Raw genomic sequence first — 15,967 nt, 5'->3', positions numbered from 1 at the left:
TTCTTGTGGCCTCTTGAACTTATTATATGACTGAGCTTGACTTCTTAAGGAGAAAAGGTAGGCAGTCTCCCACCCTCACGTTCACTGGATTGTAAGAGCATAGATTTTAGGACATCTCATCTTGGTTGTTGTGGTTGTTCAGTTGTATCCAACTCTTCATGACCCCATTTGGGGTTTTAGAGGCAAATATACTGGAATGGTTTGCCATTTCCTTCTCCAGCTCATTTTACTGATGAGAAAGCTGAGACAAACAGGGTCAAGTGACTTGCCCAGGGTCACATAGCTAGTGTCTCAGACACCAGCCTGATTTGAACTCAGGAAGACGATTCTCCCTGATTCCATACCCAGCACTCCATCCACTGTGCTGCCTAGGTGCCTTGTGTCTAGTCTACCTCCCTCTTTTTATAGATGAAAAAACTGAGTCCTAGAGAAGGTATTTGCCCGTTGTCATACAGGTAGTAAGTGACAGAGCTTGGATTCGAATCCAGTATTTTTTCCTGTCTTGTACCCTAATGTGCAAACACTTGGCTGCCAACCTGCGTTCTTGTACCACCCTGAATTTCTTTTTTCTACCTTTCTCTGATTGATGCCACACCAGTGACATTTCCTTTGAAAGTTCTTGAATTTCTCAAAGCAGTTTTAAAATAAGGCATTTTAAGTAGTGTTGGTGTCATACATCACACACTCACACACACACACACACACACACACACACACACACACACACACACACACACACACACCCACCCCCTCCCTTCATAGCTTTTGCCTGATTGTGTGGATTGGAAATTAACTCACTCTGTGGCCCTGAACAAGACAGATACTTAATAGCTCCCTAGCTGTTCATTTCCTCATTGGTAAAATGAAGGAGAAGGGGCAGTGTGTGCACCTGGACTGTGTAGATCAAAGAGCTAGAAGGATCCTTCGGGGGCATCTAATCCAGTGGTTCTCAAACTTCTTGATCTCAAGACACCTTTACCATTGAAGAGCCGCCATTGGAGTCTAACCTTCTCATTCAATAGGTGAGGGAACCATGGCCTAGATAGGTTATCAGATCATAGCCTTTAGGACAGGAAGAGACCTCATAGGTTTAGAGTAGTGTGAAGAACACTGGCTCTAGAGACCAGTTGAACTTCAAATCCCAGCTCTGCTGCTTACTACCTGTGTGACCCTGGACAAGTCACTTAACTTCTGTCTCCCTTAGTTTCCTCAGTTGTAATCTATAAAATGTGGGGGTTTGGATTAGACCAGAGATATCAGGCACACAATCCATGTGGGCCATGTGCAACATATAACACTGTGAGCATAGCCCAAACTAGGTTAAAATGTAATTGGGGGGCTAGGAGGCTCAGTGAATAGAGCACTGGCCCTGGAGTCAAGAGGACCTGAGTTCAAATCCAGCCTCAGACACTTGACACTTAGTACCTGTGTGACCTTGGGCACTTAACCTCAGTTGCCTTGCCTTCCCCCCTCCCCAAAAAATGTAATTGGGATATATTTAATGAAATAAATAAAAATACAACAAAATACAGATAATATTAATATTGGTTAAGAGGCTTGCAGGAATACGAGTTTAGTGGGCCTTGTTTCTATTTGAGTTTGATACCTCTGGCCTAGGTGACCACTGAGGTCCCTTCTGGTTCTAAACCTATGGTCCTGTGATCCTTTGTTATATAGGTGAGGAGACTAAGGCCTAAATAAGGCACAGGATCAGAGATTTACAATGGAAAAGGGATCTTGGGGATTATATTTGCAGATGAGGGAACCAGAGACACGGTGACCTGCCTACAAAGATTTTTTATTTTACTACAGGTAGTAAATAGCAGGATTCAAACCCACATTCTTAGATGCCAAATCCAAAAATCTAAAAAGTTCTCCACACTTATAATACCACTCAGATTGAGGCACCCCTGCTGGGGGCGGAGCACTCATCATTGGTAGGTAATTGATCATGCCTTCCCTCCAATGAAACCCACCAGTTTCTGGGACCTCTATAGTCATCCAGATTTATAGAACTACCCAAGGGCTGAAACCCATACTCACCTCCCCACCCCCACCTCCCAAAAAGGACTTGAGAGAATCAGCCCTGGACAATCCACAGGACTCAGTACAAGTAAGGGATGAGATTCAGATTTGTTCAGCCGTATCATGGCTCTGTTTCTCAATGCTTGTTCACTTTTACCTTCTCCTTGGTCCAGGAATTCTTCTGCTTGGTTCTGGAATTTGGTTTGATTCATTTGGAAAGTCTCTCATCATGCTTCTCTCCCCCGATTCATTTCTGTCCACTGTCATCTCTGGGGCTACCTGGGTCTCTGGAGGAGCTTTATAGTAGGTTTTCCCTAAAGAGAGACAATTCCAAATCTGTCTGTAACCCCTGTCTTCTGCAATCATGAATTCTTGTTCTTTCTGGCTCTGATCTCCTAGTTAAAGACCAACTGCAAAAGGAATAGATCAACTGTCTGAAATGTCCACAAATGAATGAATCTATTCGTCAATCTACAGGCATTTTTAAGAGGTACTCTTTGCCAGGCAATAGGGAAAAAGGAATAAAAACTGTGTTTTCTTTTGCATAGGGATCTCCCAGATGAGGAAACTCCATTTACCAAGGCAATTATAGCAACATATAGTTGCTTAGGGTACTAAGAGGTTAGGTGACTTGTCTAGGGTTACACATTCAGTAGCAGAGACTTGGATTCAGGTCTTCCTAAGTCTTCCTAATAGGGAACAGTTGATGCCTTAATACTAATGGGGGAGGAGGGAGCAAAAGAAGGTAGCAACAGATCTGTTTTTCCTTAACATGATTACATTGAAAGATGAAGTCATTTATTCCATGTAAAAGAAAAATCAAATATGTGTGGATGTTCGTTTTCTAACTCTTGCTCCAGAGGGTGAGATGAAAGAGAAAAATCAGTGATAGAAACAACTGTCCAGTTAATTACACATTCTAGAGGCTGAGGATTGGCAAGAAATTCTGAACTGGTTTAAAACAGACTAATAAAGAGATTTTTAAAAATTAATTAGTATATGTCAAATCCATCCCTCTGAAGTTTAGGAAAATAAAGACTAACTCTGAATGCCTAAAAGATGCTTAAGAGCATTCATACATGATTTTTCCTGGCCATTTCATCATGCCCCTACCAGTGGCCATCATCCTTGTCTCCTTCCACCAGAATCTTAGACTCTACTCCTTATCCACTTATCTCCCTCACCCGCATAGGTGTGTTGGCTTTATCTTGCCCTGAAACAGGCACTTTGGGGCATCTCCTCACCATGCAGCTACACACACACACACACACACACACACACACACACACACACACACTTTCCAGCTCCCCATTAGAATTTAAGCTTCCTGAGGGCAGGATTATTGAATTGCTTGTTTGTGAGTGTTTACATAGTAAATGGTGGTATGTAGTAAGCACTTCCTAAATGCTCCATCTTTTGTCTTAACCAGATCTAAACCTTCAGGCTTATCTCGCTTGTGTGTTTGCACCATGCAGATAATTTTGCACTGCCTTGAGATTTTTAGTGTTCTGTGGTAGGTTAACCTTCAAAGAGCCTGGTAGATGAACTTTTAAATCTTTTTGCCTCCTAATTAGTGAAAAGAGCACTGGCCCAAGAGTCAGGAAGCCTGGGTTCCCTCTCTGACCCTCCCACTACCTAGCTGCGTGACCTTGGCCAAGACCTTCTCCTTTTCTAGGCCTCATTTTTCATACCTGCAAAACGAGGACTTGAGCTATTGATCATCTTTAAGATTCCTCTCAACTCTAAATAAATGTTCTATGATATATCTTATCATTCCCCCAAACAACAAGAACAAAAAAAAATGTGCAGGTTTTCTTGTTCTGTTGGGTCAACTCTTTGCCCTTTTTTTGCAAATTGTTTGTTTAACTGGTACACACAGGGTGTTGCCGAATGTGCTGTTTGCTTGCCCTGCACTCTTTTGATGCTGTGTTCATTTCCATCTCTCCCAGGTCCATGTGACATTTACCATTTTGACATTTTGACTTTAGCCTTAGGAGTAAGCATTGGGTTCATCTTAGTTTCTGTGACATAATGCTTTGCAAGGTACATTATGCTTTTTGAAATGTGTACCTGGATAGTATGTCCAAATATACATATATTTATATATGTGTGTGTATGTGCGTGTGTATATATATGTATATATATATACACACACATATATGTATATATACATATATGTATGTATGTATATGCATATACATACATATATATATACATATGCATATGCATATACATACATATATATATATATATATATATAAGCACCCAGATCATGGCAGTTAGCCATGCTCTTGGGTGCTCTTGTTTTTTTCAAATATCTAGTAATTGGCGAGTTTTCCTGTAATATAATGAGCTACATTTCTTCTGTATAGCTCAAGTTCTGAGGTGATTTTCTTTTTTTTCCTCTTAAATAGTATTTTTTCCAATTACATGTAGAGACAAGTTTTAACATTAATTTTTTAAATTAAAATTCTGAGTTCCAAATTTTCTCCCTTTCTCCCCTTCCTCCTTCCTGAAACAGTAAGCAATTTGATAAAGGTTATATATGTTCAATCATGTAAAACATATTTCCATATTTAGTCATGTTGTGAAAGAAGAAGCAGACCAAAAGAAAAAACACAGAAAAAATAAAATGAAAATAGTGTGCTTTGGTCTGCATTTAGACTCCTTAGTTCTTTCTCTGGATGGAGCTAGTATTTTCCACCGTTGAGTCTTTTAGAATTGCCAAGAAGGTGGTTTTCACAGGGAAGGACTAAGATATAATATTCTTGAGTTGTGTCTCTATTTACTCTACTGATTACTAATTATTAATCAGTCAGTCTCAGGCCCTGTGCTGAGCTCTGGGCATACCAAAAGCAAAAGTCAAGTAAATTCATTCCCTTAAGGAATGCACATTCCAACGGTGGGAACAATATGGCAAAAGCATTGGCCTTAGAGTCAGACGACCTGAGTTCAAGCAGCACCTCTGATGCTTGTTTCCCGTATGACATTAGGCAGGTTACAGAAATTAGATGGCCATTAGGTCTAAATCTATGATACTGTATGATTCTTTTCTGTCTCATTCTATAAACAAAATGAATATGAAGTGGTTTTAGATGGGATGGAGAAATGATTCCTGAAGGAATCAGGAAAAGTCACATGTAGAAAGTGATGTTTAAGCTGAGACTTGAGTTTGAGCTGAGGAATCCAAGAGGCTGAGCTGAGGAGAAAACACACTCCATGCATGAAGAACTGACGTTAAAAAGGCAGAGACCGAAGATGAAGCAGTGAGTGTGCCCAAAAGCAAATTCATTCATTAGTAATTCATAACCATACTCCAAAAGTCACTAAACTGTGAAATACCCTTTGACCCAGTGATACCATTTCTAGTCACATTTTCCCAAGAGATCAAAGAAAGAGAGAAAGGACCCTTATGAACAAAAATATTTAGAGCAGGACTTTTGTCATAGCAAAGAACTGAACATTTCAAAAAGGCCTTTTCATTTCAAGGCAGAGGGCTGTGTTTTTTGGGAATTCAAAGAGATAGAAGACACACAATTCCTTGACCTCACAAAGTTTATAGTCTACTGGGGAAGACTGGTTATGCACTGACATTTACAGATCTGTAATCATACAACACAATGTGGCATTGGTGGATAGAAAGCTAGCCTTAATGTGAGGACTCTGAGATGTATGTGTATATGTGTGTATGTGTGTGTATATATATGTATATATAATATGTATATAAAATGTATTTATGCACATATGTATAGATGTTTATGTGTATGTATCCATACACACATATTAAATATATAAATAAACATATAATATATGTTTGTGTGTATATGTATATACATATATACACACATACATGCATGCATACATACACTTAGCTGTGTGACCATTGGCAAACCACTTAACCTCTGCTGTTCTGCTTTAATGGAGAGAAGGTCCCCACAGCGAGCCACAGCCAAGGATCATAGATTTAGAGCCAGAAGGGACCTCACAGACCACTCACGAAAGGTCAAGACCACAAAAACAAACAACCATAGAAGGACTTGTATGATGTGGGCAAGATGAGCAGTAAATTAATCGAATCTGCTTGCCAGATAGGGATAAAGAACATCCCCCTCCTCTTTTTTTTAGACGATTAAATCTGCTGCGCCAGCCTGAGCCTTCCTAGTTGTCATTGGACCCTGGGATGTAAACAGGTCTGGCCAGTGCACCTCTTCTCTGGGTGCTTCGTTCGCCAGAAAAGGCGACTTTCTTCTTGGAGTTCGGATTGGATCACTCTCATGTGCTGATTACCGCACTGGGTAAGTCAGTATCTGGCTTGTAATAATTATAGATTTCCTCTGTGATTTTCTCCCATTGGTTGCCACAGCAACCATGTAATAGCTCTGCTGAAGCACTGTCACAGTGATTTCAGGCCAAAATGGCTCAGGCTGCACAGCTTCCCCATTGCTGTTTTCTCTTACTACTCTACTCCTCCATCCCCCGGCAGTTGTCATGGCAACTGATTAGAGGCACCCAAGTCCTGCAGTGTTTCTCAGCACCAGAAATACAGCAGAAAGCTCTGGATTCTACCACTATCCCTCCACCTTCCCCCCCCCCCCCCCGCCCAAACCTTAAGCAGCCCCCAGCCCCTCCTCCTTGTCCAGTTACATGGCATCCTTCTTCCTTCTCTTAGGCATCCCAACGTGGGTAGGAGTCGATAAGGCCCTTCAGCCAGTGATGGATGGGTGCGGATGAGGCTTAGGAGCCTCGATTAATCAAACCCTGGGCAGGTTGGGATAGAACGAGCAGCATGGTGGGAACTTCTTCCTCTTGGGGGAGGGCTCAATGGATGTGTTCAACAGAATGCTGCCAGATGCAGGGAGATGATAAAGGCTGCTTTTGCAGCTGCTAGGCTCCTGCGGAAGACACTGAGAAACCCAAAGACTCAAAAGCCCTGTTGTTCTCATCGGGGGTTCATTATTATGCTAGTTGACTTCCTACTGGGGAAGAGAAGAAGCCACAAAGAAGACTTTTAGTGAGCAAGGGGGGTGGGTGGGGGCATGTAGGGGATAGAGGGGGGGAGGAGAAACCAAGCACTACAGTGGGGTAAGATGTCTGTGACAGAGTACACGTGAATCTTTACAGTCAAATGAGCAGGGATTCAATCTCACAGTCCCCCAACCCCTTGTTTTTTAGTCTTCCTCTTCGGGTCCCGGCTGAGCCCACCAATTTTCTAGATCCGGGTTGGTTCAGATAGGTGGTTGTCCTTTCTGCCAGCTGAGATGTCGGGTGGCTGCCGTGTGACTCCCCCTCCCCCTGTGAGTGATCCATGTTCTCAGGACTGACAGTCCCAAGCAGCTCCTGAGGGGGGCTGAGAGCAAAGATCTCCCTTTAGGATGCACCCCACATGCTGCAGCCCAGGAAATCTCAGGAATGAAATAGAAGAATTAATGTAAACTCGGCAAGCTGCCTGCTGGAAATCTTCAACCCAACCACAGGAGTGTCTTGGATTCCTTCGTGAGTGTGTGTGTATGTGTATGTGTGTGCGCAGGGGCGACTGTGTCTGAAGGGGGGATATCCTGCTAGCTAGGGCAGAATTCTTTAAGGAGGGGAGGGTATGAGTAGGTACTTATTCCATGGAAAAAGCCAGAGAAGGGAGATTTTTAAAAATCTGATATTTACAAACATTATCCATTCGGGATTTGTTTATATTTGCCTGCTTACAAAAGCAGCCGGTGAGATGAAGTGAGGGTCACCTTGAAGGATGTGATGTCAAGCTCCCAAAGAAATATTTCCTTTCTCCAACAACTGACTGCCCCCCCACCCCCAAAGCTTTCCATTTAGGTGTGCTGAGGGAGGCTTCTAGTTTTTTGGTTGTTATTTTAAAATAGATGTCCCCTTTTTCCTTGGGACATGACTTGGATGTGTTTCATTAATTCCTTTGCAACGGGAGAGTGTTTATTGACATGATGTAGTATATTGAGAGAATGTGGGCTTTAGGTCTGCTACATAACTTAGACTTTTCTTTAACATTTGGGAGACTAGGAATAAGTTTTAGGAAGCTTTGTGCATTTTCCTTCCCGTTGACCTTCTGAGCCGTGTGGTCATGCTAACCCTTTAAAAACAACCAGGTATTTTCTCAACTGAAACCTCCCAGAACCAAAGAAACAGTATGGCATGGTAGAAAGCGCCCTGATTTGGTGGTCAGGAGATCCGAGTAATTTTGGACACTTTGCTTTATTCCTTGAAGTCTGTTTTCTCACTTGTGAATTGGGCTAATAAGATAAGTGTACTGGACTTGGAGTCAGGAGACTTGGGCACACATTCCTCTTCCAGCACTTACTGTCTAGCCATGTGACTTTGGGCAAGTTGCTTCTCCAACCCTCAGTTTTCTCATCTGTAAGATGGGAATAATTATGTTTGTACCGCCCTGGCTCAGAGGGTTGTTTTGAGGATGGCATTTTGCAAAACTGAAAAGGCTGTGTAAATATGGGTTATTGTCTTTGTTATTATCTGTTCTGCCTGCCTCAATAGGTTGTTGGTGAGATCAAATGAAATAATACAAAGTTCTTCATGAACTACAAAGTGGCACACGAGTCAAGGAATGGCTAACTAAAGGTTTAGAGTATCACATATGCATGATTTCAGTGCAAAGTTACATTTAATCTAGAAAATTGGTGACGTTTAATTCTTAGTCCTATTATCGTCATTTTCATATAGAGTACGTATGTGTACAGTGAAGAAATAAGTATTTCCAGTTTGCTCCTGATAGACCCTCAGATGAACTTTTGCGTGTTTTCCATGCTTATTCACCTGGAATACCTTTCTGCAACTTCAGTTAAAGTGCCTAATGTAAACAGTCAGTGACGTCTACAGAATACTTACTGTTTGCCTGGCCATGATGCCATAAAGAAGTAAATGATGTGTTCCCTGCCCTCTGGGGGCTTACAGTCTAGTTAGAAAACGTAGCACATGAGTACTCACTAAGCGTGTAAGGGTCAGTTCTTGATGACTGACGATGGCACTGTGGGACCGCAGCCGACTCATTGAACCTCTCTGGGCCTCAGTTTCCTCCCCTGTACAATGGTGATAATATTTCTCATGCTTCTCACCTCAAAAGGGTGTTATGAGGGAAGAGTTCTCTAAGCATGTGAGCTATCGTAATGATGTATTATTAATGTGCCCAGGGGCAAATGCAGCCTTGCTATAGACATGTGAATTGAATTTGGGGATGCAGCTTTACCGTTCTGAGGTCTCGGATGTGAGCCTGTAGGATTGGAAATCCCCTCCAGAGATTATCTAGTTCATTCCCTTCCCGCCAAGGAAAGATTGCTCCTAAACTTCCCCTTCTCAACATTTTAGCACTTCCTGAGAAAAACAAACATCAAATCATCCTGGCGAGTACCTGCTTCGGATGCTTACTAGCAGTATGACTCTGCATGTATCTTTTAACCTCCCTCAGTCTCCTCCTCTGTAAAAAGGGGATGATAATAAATAACATCTGTCACAGGGATGTTGTGAAGCTCAAATGAGAGGTGTTGAGTTGAGGTGATCAAGTGAAATATGAGCATGTTGGATGCTTTGCAAACTTTAAAGCTATAAAAATGTGAACTGTTATTATTAATATTACCGTAGAAGCCTATTATGACGTTAGTAAGAGGAAATTGACAACCCAAAGTTATAAAACCTGAATCTATCTTGAGGCTTGTGGCTATTGGATTTTTTTTCCCCTATTTCTTCCTTTGGATTTGAGTTCCTCGGGTTACTCAGAATCCCAGAAAGTGAAAAATATCACTTCAGCGCATTGCTGTTCTTTGAGCCATGGGGCAGTGAGATCTCAATTCACTTCCAGGTTATATTCATCATATGATCCTGGGGAAATCATTTTCTCCCTCCAATCCTCAGTTTCCTCATCTGTCAAATTAAAGCATTAGATTAGATAACCTCTAAAACCCCTTTATTCGTGGTCTGTGACCCAAGATTCGCCATAGGCAGAAAGGAAGTCATAAATTTGAAGGAGTGTTTGTTTCACAGACCTGAAATATGAAAGAAAAGGACTTCAAAACTGGGGAGCAGAGCTAAAGATATCATCTCTCCACATGCGGTGGGCACGGGATCTCGGCTCCAAGACATTGATCGGACCACTTAGAATAGGCCGGTTATAAAGAACCTCACCACCAAGTGCAGAATAAAGTAGACCCTGGGAACAATGTCTTCCCTTCACCTCGAAGAATGGATGGGTTACTTTTCCTGCCAGCAGGGCAAGTTGTCATCCAGTGTTCTTCTTCATTCTTTCTAACAGCAGGAAGATCTGTTTGCAATGCAGATGCTTTCACAAAACTGGAAACTGATAACTATCTCATTGAATTTGGAGTCAGAAGTCTTGAGTTTTCATTCAGGCTCTGCAGCTTACTTTCTTATGAGCTTGAGAAAAATCATTGTGAGGTAGTGGAAAGAGCACTCGATTTGTAGTCAGGGGAACTGGGTTCAAATCCCAGCCCAACTGATGACTGCCTTTATGACCTTGTAAGTGACCAAGTAAGTGACCTCACCTCTCTAGGTCTGTTTTCTCATCTCTAAAATGAAGAGAATCCAACTGTAACTCATCTAATTGTCCTTGAGAAAGTTTGTTGAGCAAAATATAAGCACCTCAAGGGAAGAGATTATTTTATTTTTGTTTTCATGTCTCCTAACACCTAATAAAATGCTAGGGACTTAATAAATGTCTGTTGATGTGTATTAAACTTTACCCATAGGGATGTCAAAACTATGCTAAGATTCTTAGCCAATTAAGTAAAAAAATTATTGACATTAGGTTTTTTTTTAAAAAGTCCAGTTTTCATGAAATTGAGATGGTCTCAGAAAATCCAGGTAGGTTGCTTCCTGCTCATATCTATGACTGGCTGACTATAGGAGGCCAAAATTGGAAATCAGTTCCAAGTCCAAAATTCTGGTTACCTGCTTATCTTATTCCTCAGCTCTGTAGAATCAGAAACTGGATTTTCTCAGTCTGGTCATCTCTGATTAACCTCTTTGGTACTTAAGCTCACCAGAGAGTCACCAGAGGTGAAAGGAAAGACCAAAAATTTGGTTTTGGAGTCAGAGGACCTGGGTTCAAATCCTACCTCTGAACCTTAGGCCTGTGTAACTTTTGGCCATTTAGCCTCCTTGGGTATAAAGTGCTCTACAAGCCTCTAGAAATGTCAGTTACTGTTATTATTATTATTATTATTACTGTTATTGTTAGTATCTGCAAAACCAAGGGGGTTGCGCTAGATGGCCTCTGAGGTTCTTTCCGGTTGTCCACTTGTGATCCTGAAAAAACTAGGATGATAATTCCTTAATTTACTGTGAAGAACTTCCTTCCTGGTGTCAAAGTATGTTGGAAACCAAATTCGTTGTCGATAGGTTACTTGGTAGACATGGGATCGAGGAATTGGAGGAAGCAGCTAGAGAGTGCAGTGGACTGGGCCTGGAGTCTGGAATTCCAGAATTCAAATTCTGCCTTAGACACTTCCTAGTTGTATGACCCTGGGTAAGTCATTTAACTTCTGTTTGCCTCAGTTTCCTCATCTGTAAAATGAGTCTAATAACATCACCTACCTCTCAGGATTGTGAGGATCAAATGAGAAAATATAAGGTGCTTAGCACAGTGCCTGGAACATAGTAAGCATTATATAAAGGTTAGTTATCATCATCACCATCATCACCATTATCACCATCACCATCATCATCATCGTCACCATCACCATCATCATCATCATCACCGTCATCATCATCATCACCACCATCATCATCATCACCATCATCACCATCATCACCATCATCACCACCATCACCACCATCACCATCACCATCATCACCATCACCATCATCACCATCATCATCATCACCATCATCATCATCACCATCATCACCATCATCATCATCATCATTAGGTGGTTTTGAGGGATATTTCACCCAGGCTTTGGTTAATCCTTGATGATTATCTTTGCTCACTTTACTGCTTTAAAATACAACCCTTTTGTGACCAGTCATCATGGTCTCTATCCCCTGCCAGATAGTCTCTATCCCCTGGATACCTCTCATTCTGTGGCTTTTCTTTTTTAGATTCCATGCAGACCCCAATCTCACTGCCTTTTCCATTATGTGACATTGTCTTATGTTAAACCTATTGCAGCTAATTTCAGGAGACTTCAAGCCACCTTGGTCATCTTAATAACTCACTGTGTGACCTTGAATAAGTCACACAATCTTTTGTTGTTGTTGTAGATTTTTTCTGTTTTTTATTTGTTGTTGTTATTGTTGCTGTTCTGATGTTATTGGTACAGGGAACTTGCACTGAAGAAACTCCCTCCACCAATGCAGGTAGCCAGCTGTTCACAGAATCACAGAATTTGAAAGTTAGAAAGGACATCTATGACCGCCTATTCCATCCTCTATACCAACTGACTAGTGGTCATCCAGCCTCCAAGGAGAGGGAGCTTACCACTTTTGGACAGCTTGAATTATTAGGACGTTTTGGGGGCTTTTCCTGGCAACAAATTTCACCTACCACTCCTCTTCTGCCCTTCGAGGCCAAACAGAACAAGTCTAATCCTTCTTCCATTTGACGCCTATCACATCCGACATGAATCTTCTCGTTTTTCAGTCTCAATGTACTCGATTGCTTCAACCTGTTTTCATGTTTCATAGTCTTGAGCTCCTTCACCATTTGGTTGCTCTCTTCTGGGCCGTCCTTGGACCTTGGACCTTCCATGGCTCCTAGAACTAAGCACAACACTCCAGATAAGGTCTGATGAGCGCAGAGTATTGTGGAATTCTCACCTCATCCTTGGACAATATACCCCACAACCCCAAGGTCAAATTAGGCTTGTTTGGCTGCCACATAACACCGTTGACTCCCTTTGAGCTTGAAGTCCAATAAAGCCCCCAGATCTTTTTCAGAGCAGCTGATATCTATGTCTAACCATGTCTCTTCCATGATTTTTTTGCCCAAGCACAATACTTTGTATGTGAACGTATGTATATATACACATACGTATGTTTGTGTATATAAGTATGTATACATACTCTTACTGAGTTTTGTCTTATTAAATTAAACTCAACGATCTAGCGCAGGGCTTCTAACCTTAGGTTTTTATTGAAACAATAGACAAAATATTTTGATTTGCCATTTTAGTGAGAGCTCTGCGGGTAGCTCGGCTTCGTTTACTAAAGCATTTATGTAAATTTCTATGCTTGTAGGTGGGCCACATAAATCCCACTGCAGGCCACATTTTGGACAGCCCTGCTCTAGCCTATGAAGGTCCTTTTGGATCCTGACTGTTTTCCACTATGTTAGCTGTCCCTTTGAGCTTCTGTGTCACCTGCAGATTTGATGAACAGTTACTAGTCTTATGTGTTTTGCAATTTTTAGTCTTAGAGAGTTGTCTGGGGCCCTGAGATATCAAGTGACTGGCCCAGGGTCATGTAGTAAGCATGTCTGCTTGAACCCAAGGCTTTCTGGCTTCAAGGCTGCAGAGCTCAGTCCATTAAGTCATGCTGCTACTAGATTTAGAGCTAAAAGGGACCTTAGAGTTCGATCCTATCCAGTCCCTTTATATTACAGGTGAGGAAACTGAGGCCCACAGAGGTTAAGTGACTTTTGCAAGGTTCACAGATGGCAAATGACAGAGCCAGATTTTGAGCCCAGATTTTCTGAATGCAAATCCAGTGACCTCTCTTAGCCTTAATTTCCTCATCTGTAAAATGAGATTGGACTAGATAACTGGTAGAATGCTTTCCATCTCAAACAACCTATGAATCTGTGCTTATACGTGGGAGGCACACTGATTATATAAAAAATATATTTATAAACCATCTCTTTTACTTATGTAGCTGGCCAATGGCATATATCTGATTTTATTTTTCACTCTCAGAAATAAATTTTCTGACCTTTTCTCCAGATTCAGAGGGTACCCTTTGTTTGAGGCCTGTTTGGGACCTCCCTATATAATGACCTTAGAGGATTGACTGACTAATCTTTTCCAAGCTCCTATTTGTGCCCTCCCCCCCTCAAAAAAAATCCAAAGCTAAACATTTAATGCCATTTTTCTGCCCATTCTCCTACTTTCTTTTGTTAAGCATGCTCTAAGGCACTGAAGGACATTTCAGAATTAATGATAAAAGCCATCTGCCCCAGGCGCCACATGGGAAGCCTCCTAGTTCTCCTTGAGTGGACAGATTAGGGTTTATAGCTCATAAAAATAAGTTTTATGACAAGCAGGACAAAGTGTGGGGTCTTAGAAACAGACATATCTGCTACCTAGCAGACGAGACACCCCCTCAAGTATTGGATTACTGTACAGTTATGGTAAAAATAAGATGTGGGTGACTGTTTTACAATTAAAATAAGTTTATTGAGGGCAATAAAGCTTTCTGAATACTCTATCTCCTCCTTGCACAGAAGACGAAAGGGGACAGAGAAGGAGAAGATTCTGTTTCACCAGTGTTTTATTATTGTTATTGATGAAGCTTCTTTTGACATAATACATTCTTCTCAACAAACACTCAAACAATCCCACCAAAATACTTTCCCCCCAAAAAACAATTAAAACCCCCTTGAAGAGTGATTTTGATTGTGAGTGCATGGTGCTCTCTTTTTCTAGTGTTCACTAATTGCTTTAAAAAAAAAGGAAGAATGTAAGCTTTCATTTTAGTAACAGATAGGCTCATTTAGAAATGGAAGGGACTTTTGGTGTGAATATTATCTGTTGTCTTTGACCTGAATTTTGTCACCTTTTAATGTTGATTTCATTTACGTTATTGCATTCATTTTCTGCATTGTTCTTTTGCCCCTGCTTCCTTCTATGTCTCTTCATACGTGTCTTCCCGTATATTTCTTAGTTCTTCATATTCATTGTTCTTTGTTTCTATACATCAATGAATTTGTATTCTTGCTAAAGATATGGATAAGTTGGAATCCAAACCCCTTGGTAGAGGATCCTTATTGATGAGTTCATAGAGCCATCAAAAGTGATTTTTATATTTATATTTGTATTAAGGCTCCATTAGGAATTTTTTTGTGATATATGGTATAACTTGTTAACCATTGAGCTGCTTTCCAGGCTTCCTATCAGTTCCTGTCAAATCAGAAGTCCTTTTCCTCATAGTTATATTTTTGGGTCGATTAAATACTAAACTACATGATACATTTGCTTCCAGTTCTTACTTCTATAATCTATGCCACTTTGATATTCTACCACTTTAATATTTTTTCTATAATACTAGATAGTTTTTCCTAATTCCTGTTTTGTAACATGCTCTGATATTTGATAACACCAAATTCCCTTCATTCATACTTATTTTTCATTATTTCCCTTGGTATTCTTCACCTTTTTGCTCCTTCATATGAATTTTGTTATTTTTGTCTGCTTCTATAAAGTATCTCTTGGTAAGTTAATTGATACCACCAACCATGAACATTTAATATCTCTTCAACTATTTAGGTCTTCCGTTATTTCTATGAAAAGTCATGGGTAGTTGTGTAATCATATATGCTTCTGGTTAGGTAACTCCTAATGCATTTTGTTGTCATTTTGAATGGAATCTCTATCCCTGCCTCCTGGTTTTTATTCTAATTGTGGACATATTAATGATTTTGTGTATTTATTTTTAATATTGTTCATTTATTGAAGTCATTATCTCAATTAAATTTTTTGTCGACTCTCTAGGGTTTTCTAAGTAAATCATCATATATATATTTTTGCTACCTCCTTGCCTGTGCTTATTCTTTTAATTGCTTTTTACTCTCAGTCCTGAAGCTAGCATTTCTAGTACTATGTGAAATAAAAAGGGAAGTAGTGAGCATGCTATTTATACCTTATTCTCTTAGGAAAGCCTTTAATATTGCTGTTATAAATAGTGCTAGCCCTCGATTTGAGACAATATTTGTAGCATATTAAAATGGTCCTTTTATTATTGT

General features: G+C 40.7%; 1 protein-coding gene across 2 annotated transcripts in view; it reads left to right on the top strand.

The window, feature by feature from the left end:
- The window catches only part of ABAT (4-aminobutyrate aminotransferase), a 132,649-nt gene that overhangs the window by 33,045 nt on the left and 83,637 nt on the right, over positions 1 to 15,967 (top strand). The window contains exon 2 of one of the 2 annotated variants that reach the window (XM_036739331.1): positions 6,151 to 6,320. The exons of the other annotated variant lie outside the window; for it this stretch is intronic. The gene's annotated coding sequence lies outside the window, so the exon portion shown is untranslated. The remainder of the gene's footprint in view (positions 1 to 6,150; positions 6,321 to 15,967) is intronic. 2 annotated transcript variants of the gene reach the window in all.

This window comes from Trichosurus vulpecula, chromosome 9 (assembly GCF_011100635.1).
Source record: "Trichosurus vulpecula isolate mTriVul1 chromosome 9, mTriVul1.pri, whole genome shotgun sequence".
NCBI classification, from domain to species: Eukaryota; Metazoa; Chordata; class Mammalia; order Diprotodontia; family Phalangeridae; genus Trichosurus; species Trichosurus vulpecula.
The sequence above is the reverse complement of the archived record's forward strand: the minus strand, read 5'-3'. Positions and strand labels throughout refer to the sequence as shown.